This window comes from Gastrolobium bilobum, unplaced genomic scaffold (genome assembly GCF_033153095.1).
Source record: "Gastrolobium bilobum isolate Gb01-03AN ecotype WA unplaced genomic scaffold, APGP_CSIRO_Gbil_v1 utg39160, whole genome shotgun sequence".
NCBI lineage: Eukaryota > Viridiplantae > Streptophyta > Magnoliopsida > Fabales > Fabaceae > Gastrolobium > Gastrolobium bilobum.
The window spans coordinates 11746-19859 of NW_026898391.1; positions in this window are offsets into that span (position 1 = coordinate 11746).

An 8114-nucleotide genomic window follows, 5' to 3' on the forward strand; every position below is an offset into this window, starting at 1 on the left:
TGAGTGGAGGTGGTGAGAGTCTTGTTCTTGGCTTGTGAAGCTCCAAGTAGCTCCCTTTGTGTTGAAAGGGCCAAGCTTTGGTAGCATTTTCGTGTACCCTTCAAGTCAGACTTGGACAGGCAGTGTGTTGAGCTCCAAGAGCCTTTGCTTCTCTGTTTTGAACCTTTGGTAAGTTGTACCAACCTTGGTCTTGAGTTTTCTTGCTTAAAGATGAAGTCTTGGCATGATTAATGAATTAAACAAGTAACCAACTGTCATATGAACCTCAATGAACCTTAAGATGCATGTTTAAGCTTCTGGAAGTGTTAAAAATGGAACCTTGGAAGGATATCTTCGCGAAATGCAGAAACTGAATTCTGTCGCGAAATATCCGGATATTTGCCCGTGGAATATCCGGATATTGATATCCGGATATGGGAATCTGGATATCCGGATATTGATATCCGGATATTGCCAGAGTGATATCCGGATATTGGATATCCGGATATTGCCTGTGAGATATCCGGATATTGCATATCTGGATATGTCCCCGAGGAATATCCGGATATTCTGGTTTTGCGAGGAACAGTAATGTACTGTTCATCCAGAACTGATCTATGGGTTTGTGGACCCTAGTTTGAGGAAGTTGAACTTCTGTAATTAATTGATATAAGTCAGATTCATATGATTAAGGGCTTATGGCTTGTGTGAAGCCTTAAGACGTAAAACGTAATGGAAAGGCGTGTCTTAATATTGTATGCTTGCGGTGCATGTTTATTGATATATTATTGGTCCATAACAGATTGTGAATCTGTTGTGTTTGGACTTTGAGCTGTGGACTCTTGGCTTTGGGTGTTAGCTTGCAAGGTAAGCTTTCGTGTCCTCGTTTTAGCAATGTTGTGGTTCCACCATGTCCCATGGGGGTATGGTTATATGCATGCTGTGTTATATGCTTTTGATATATGAAATGTTGTTGAGCTTTATGTGTTAATGGCTTTTAATATGCATGTGTTGTTCCATCTTGATGGTAAGCCTGAGTATGTAACGTCATACAAGACGGTGATCCGGGGTGGATGCAAGTAGCATCTTGCACTATTTGTGGGTATTAGACGTATATAAATCCTGCATTTCTCTGGCCAGTAGAATAGAATTGACACACATGACATGATTATCTGCTGCATTGCACTGTTTTAGAAATGATATTGATGAACTGCTTTTCAACTTATATTGCACATGTAAGTGAGCTTGGGGTGGAAGATCCTTGAGGACCCCTTGTCTTACTGAGATTTCTTGTTTAGAGATCTCACCCCACGTTTGGGGAATGCTTATTTCAGGTTCAGGTAGTATGGTGACTGATGCCTCTGGCGGCAGGAGGCCAGAGCTTAGCTGATTCTGATATTTATGTTGTATTGCTGACATGACTGGATTGGATGCAGTTTATGTTTTCTGCTCTTTATGTTTTGAGTTGAGACTTATGTTGGACTTTGTTGCCTTATTTGGGTGAGCATGGGAGTTGTCCATGCCATTATGTTGTTAGTACTTTTGAGTTGAGTTGTATAAACTGCTAGTTGGTCTGGTCTACGTGTTGTAGTTCCGTGACTAGAGACATATATTATGTTATTTTAATTAATGAGGTGTTTCAGTTAGCTGTTTTATTGCAATTGCATACAGGCGATGTTTTATTAATTGATTAATAAGCAAGTTGATAATGATAATGACTTCATAATTGAAAAGAAAAAGATATTCCATAATTTTTAATTAAGCGCAGCTTAATACGATAGTATGATAACATTACCGAATATATACGGAGTGTTACAGAATCCACAAGGTGCAACATATTTATTGACCATGAATTTAAAATAATAGCATTCCCAAAAAAAATTTGCATTTAAACAATTCAAGCGGAAGAAGCATGCACCTTAATAAAGAAAAATATTAGAGCGAGCAATAGAAGTTGAGAGCAATCAACACTATATCATAACAACTTCCAAGTCACATCAACATTTGATGCAAAATATATTAAATCCATTTTATTCGATATATATATATATATATATACATATATATATTTACGAAAATATACACTGAAATCTAATAATTATTAATATTACAATGTCACATTTAATTATAACACCACATAAGTAATATTTGGTAAAATTAGGTTACTATTGGGCTCACAAGTGCCTCATTAGCCTGCAGATGAGCTTTACTCAAAAGATTTTCATCAAAGGTATCATGGATTTATGTATTTTTATTCATGTTGAATTTAATGTATGTAACCCACATAACTACTAAATAGTTTTTATTTTAAATCATTGATTCCAAGTATTTTTAAACTAAATACAAAAATACCAACGGTAATGTATTTATTTCTATCCAAATATTTTCCTTAACCTACAATCACACACATAAAGATATATCTCTAAAGCTTTCAATCAAATCCAACAAGAATTTTCTAAATCCATAAAAATGCTATCTATTATGGATTTAAATTCCAAAACAAAGAGAGCTTCTTCTAAATTAACCATGTCAAAATCTCATTTTTTTCTTACAGACTATGCTTTATGAAATCATTTATTTCAATCATTTTCTTTAATATTTCTCTACATTCATACTGAGAGGAAATCCATTCCAATGGTTTGATTATTGTGATTAATTCACTTATGTGATTATTCTCCGTAGAAATTGGTATCACTAAGGTAATTATTTACCACACAAAAAATTAGTTAACTATCACAATCTCTTTAACATTATCTCAAAATTAAAGCGCTAGTGAAATTTTTTCTTCTCATTACGCGGTTCTTCATGCCTCTTTTGTGTTTTGCCTTAATTCCAATTCCCCTACAATTTTTAGTCATCTTGCATGCACCATGTGATGACTTGGCCATCATTAATGTCAACCACAATTAATAATATTTCCAGACTCAAATATGGTCATCAAAGTTCGAGATTAATTAATGTTTCTATTGGGATGTAAACGGATAAAGTAGATTTAACAGATTCCTTATTATACGCTTCAGTTATAACTGATTTAGTTATTACAGCTATTATCAGCATTGTATATATGTAACAGTTCACATTATGATTCAATTCAAGATTTCTATTATTCAGTTTATTTCTTTCTTCTTGTTCATCCTCTATTCTCTCCATCTCTCTCTCTGGTTCTGATACCTTACATGGTATCAAAGCTCATTTGATCCATGGAGACCAATACCACTACTTCCGCACAACATCCATTAATGGAGACCAATACCACTTCTTCACAACCTACTCTACACACCTTTTCAAATCCAGTTTCATTCAAATTGGATGAAGGCAATTTTCTGCCATGGAAGCAGCAAGCTATGGCGACTGTAAAAGGTTTCAATCTGCAAAAGTTTATTGAAAATGAAGTTCAGCAATCTTCTCAACAGCAAGATCAGCTACTGATGTCTTGGCTTCTTGCGTCAATGTCTGAATCCTTACACACAAGGATGGTTGGATGTGAGTCATCTTACCAAATCTGGAACAAGCTTGAAGAGTTCTTTGCATCTCAGACTCGTGCCAAAGTGAAACAATTGAAGATTCAGTTGAGGAATGTCAAGAAAGACTCAACAGTGTCACAATATCTCCTGCAAATCAAGAAAATAATTGATTCGCAGCAGCTACAGGATCACCAGTAACTTCTGAAGACCATATCGATGTTGTTCTTAATGCTCTTAGTGAGGAGTATGATGCTTTCATCACATCAGTTATCTCAAGAACTGATCCATACTCAGTGAGTGAAATAGAAGCGCTACTCATGGCTCAAGAAGAACGACTTGAGAAACACAGAAAGAATGAAGTTCATATGTTACAAGCCAATTTAACTCAGATGAATATGAGAAGGCCTCAAGGATTTGTCACTGGCAGAAATCCTCAAAGTTTCTACAGAGGCCGCAACAACAATAACAGAGGAAGATTTGGCAGAAATGGAGGAAGATCAAGCCAACAAAGCCAACAAACAGGAAGACCTCAATGTCAAGTATGTGGTAAAACTGGCCACATAGCTTGGGATTGTTTCAATCGGTTTAATTAAGGATATCCAAATCCTTTCAACCAGTTCAACAATAAGTTTGAACGTGGTGAATCATCAGCACCAAGTTTACATGCAAATGTTGCAGTAGTGACTGGAAATGCAGCAGGCAATGTTCTGTCTGTGAATCAAGATGACACTACATCTGAATACTACTCTGTGTTTGACCCAATGTGGTATCCTGACTCAGGAGCTTCAAACCACTTCACACTTGATGCTTCCAATTTGCACTCCAAAGCCAGTTACAAAGGGCAGAACACAGTTCAGATAGGTAATGGTGCAGGTATGAAAGTTCAGCATGTAGGTCATTCTATTTTACATTCATCTTCCAATTCCTTATCCTTTACCTTACCCAATTTACTTCATGTTCCTGGTCTTTCTAAAAATCTTCTCAGTGTATCACAATTTGCCAAGGATCACAATGTCTTTTTTGAGTTCCATGCTAATCATTGTCTTGTTAAATCTCAGGCTACCAAGGAGATTCTTCTCCAAGGCAAGCTTAAAGATGGACTCTATGTCTTTGAAGGAGCCACTACTCTACCTACTTCAAATTACTCAGCATTACAAGTGCAAGCTGTTTCAAATAAGTGTCAATCAGATTCAACACTTGAACTGTGGCACAGTAGATTAGGTCATGCCTCATTTTCCACTGTAAAATCTGTCCTATCTCATTGTAAAATTCCATTTAATAATACAAAGAGTTCCTTGTGTTGTGCCTGCTGTTTAGGAAAAATGCACCAGCTTCCATTTTCTATTTCCACCGCTGTCTATCATAAACCTCTTGAATTAGTATATTCGGATGTTTGGGGTCCATCTCCTACTGATAGCATAAATGGATCCAAATATTACATATGTTTTGTTGATGCATTTAGCAAATACACTTGGTTATATCCTATGCGATCTAGATCACAGGTCCATGTTGTCTTTATGCAATTTAAAACTATGACTGAACTTCAACTCAACAGCAAACTAAAAGTCCTCCAAACTGATAATCAAGAATTTTTTTCAAACTGAAGGAGTTATCCATCGTATGTCATGTCCTCATATTCACCAACAAAATGGAACTCCAGAACGTAAACATAGACACATAGTTGAAATGGGTCTATCAATGTTAGCAGCCTCACATTTACCACAAAAATTCTGGGAGGATGCCTTTATCTCAGCTTCATACATCATTAATCTTCTTCCATCACCCACACTCCAAAATTTGTCACCATTTCAGGTTCTGTTTAACCGTGAACCAAACTATTCTTTCCTACGCACATTTGGTTGCCTTTGCTTTCCCTATCTTAGACCATATAATTCGCACAAATTGGATTATAGGTCTGCACCTTGCACTTTCATTGGCTACAGTACATCACATAAAGGTTACAAATGTTTAACTCCATCAGAAAAAATCATCATTTCAAGAAATGTATTATTTGATGAACAGAATTTTCCTTTTGTTTCCAAGTCTATACCTATAGAGTCCATTGTCCCTCCTTCTAGTGCTGCCTCTGTTCCCTTTATTCCTATAGTGTCTACTGTTGTCCCTCCTCCACCATCCAGTGATGTACATGCTGAGGTTTCTACTAACCATATTACTCATGATTATGTTTCAACTGCTAACATTAATTGCAGGTCTCCTTCACCTCTTTCTACACCACCTATATCAACAAATTTACACCCAATGCTTACTAGAGCAAAAACTGGTACCTTCAGACCTCGGGTCTTCACTGCTTCTTTAGAACCAAGCTCAGTTGATCAAGCAATGGCTGATCCTCAGTGGCTACATGCAATGAAGGATGAATATCAAGCTCTCATGAAAAACAACACATGGGATCTTGTCTCCTTTCCTAATGACAGAAAGCCCATAGGGTGTAAGTGGGTATTTAGAGTGAAGTACAATCCCGATGGCTCAATTCTCAAATACAAAGCCCGTCTTGTTGCAAAGGGCTTCCATCAACGTAAAGGCATAGACTATGCTGAAACATTCAGCCCAGTAGTTAAACCTGTCACCATCCGAATTGTTCTCACACTTGCACTCTCCAACAAATGGCCTATACATCAACTTGATGTAAACAATGCGTTTCTTAATGGAGACCTCACTGAGGAAGTTTTTATGACTCAGCCACTTGGATTCTCTGTCACTAACACATCTCTTGTGTGTCGATTGCGCAAAGCTCTGTATGGCCTCAAACAAGCGCCCAGAGCATGGTTTGACAAGCTTTCTGCCACTCTTCTTCGTCTTGGCTTCTCTGCAACCAAGTGTGACTCTTCCTTGTTTGTTTCCTATGCCAATTCAGCCACCACGTATGTCCTGGTATATGTGGATGATATCCTTATTACTGGATCGTCTTCATCTGTCATCTCCACACTAATCCAGTCTCTTCATAAAGCCTTTACTCTTAAGGATTTGGGCAACCTCCATTACTTCCTTGGCATTGAAGCTCAATCTTCATCCAATGGTAATCTGCACTTAACTCAACGAAATACATCACTGATCTGCTAAACAAAGCTGGTATGACGAGTTGCAAGTCTCCCAACACCAATGGTTGCTGGTGTCAAACTCTCTGCCAGAGATGGATCTCCCTTTCATGATCCCTCTTTGTATCGTTCCATAGTGGGTGCACTCCAATATGCAACAGTGACACGTCCAGACATCACCTTTAGTGTGAACAAGGTCTGCCAGTTTATGCACTTTCCTCTTGACACCCACTGGCATGCTGTCAAACGGATACTGAGGTATCTAAATGGTACACTTCATCTGGGCTTAACCATTTCTCCTTCCTCCCATCTTCATCTCAAGGCATTTTGCGATTCTGATTGGGGTTCTGACATCGATGATAGACGCTCCACTTCAGGGTTTTGCATCTTTCTTAGGGGGAATGTAGTATCATGGTCCTCCAAGAAGCAAGCAGTTGTGAGTCGCTCTAGCACCGAAGCTGAGTATAGATGCTTGGCTGCAACCATGACTGAACTAACTTGGATCAAGTCCTTGTTATCTGAACTTAGAGTAACATTATCTCAAACTCCCAGCATTTTCTGTGACAATTTAAGTGTTGTTTTACTTACTGCAAATCCCCTTTTTCATTCAAGGACAAAGCATTTTGAATTAGATCTTCATTTCGTTCTTGAAAAGGTGCTGGACAAGTCTGTTTCAGTACACCATGTTCCTTCATCAGATCAAATAGCAGATGGCCTTACGAAGGCAATAACACGCTCAAAGTACTTGGATTTTAGAGACAAGCTCAGTCTCTCTGTTCCTCCGACACTGACCTTGAGGGGGAATGTAAACGGATAAAGTAGATTTAACAGATTCCTTATTATACGCTTCAGTTATAACTGATTTAGTTATTACAGCTATTATCAGCATTGTATATATGTAACAGTTCACATTATGATTCAATTCAAGATTTCTATTATTCAGTTTATTTCTTTCTTCTTGTTCATCCTCTATTCTCTCCATCTCTCTCTTGAGATATATAGTCTCACATTGATTGTGTGGGCAACTAATGTGGCCTTTATAAGGCCTTGGGCACTCTCACCCTTTGAGCTAGCTTTTGGGGTGGTGTATCCCAAGGTTCTTTACATGGTATCAGAGCTTGAGTTGACTATAAGGTCACAAGTTCGATTCTCACGGCCCCCCACTTTCAAGTGGAATTAAAATAAAAAGCACAAAAAGGTAAACCAAAAATTGGGCCTGTGCAATTTCACGCTTCTCGCCCAAAGGGCTCTTGCGTGAGGGGGCGTGTTGAGATATATAGTCCCACATTGATTGTGTGGGCAACTAATGTGGCCTTTATAAGGCCTTGGGCACTCTCACCCTTTGAGCTAGCTTTTGGGGTGGTGTATCCCAAGGTTCTTTACAATTAAATTACAGATGATGTTTTGGCATGGATCACAAATATGGCTGTACATATACAAGCAACTGAAAACTAAAATGTAATATAATAATATCAAAATCCCTAAATTTGGTTCTCGGCAATACAAGGAATTTCTAATCACAATTATTTAATCACAATTATGTTTAAACCCATGACTGCAGCGACTTATCATGGAATTGGATCTATGAAAACCGCAAGGTTATTGACTTAGTTTA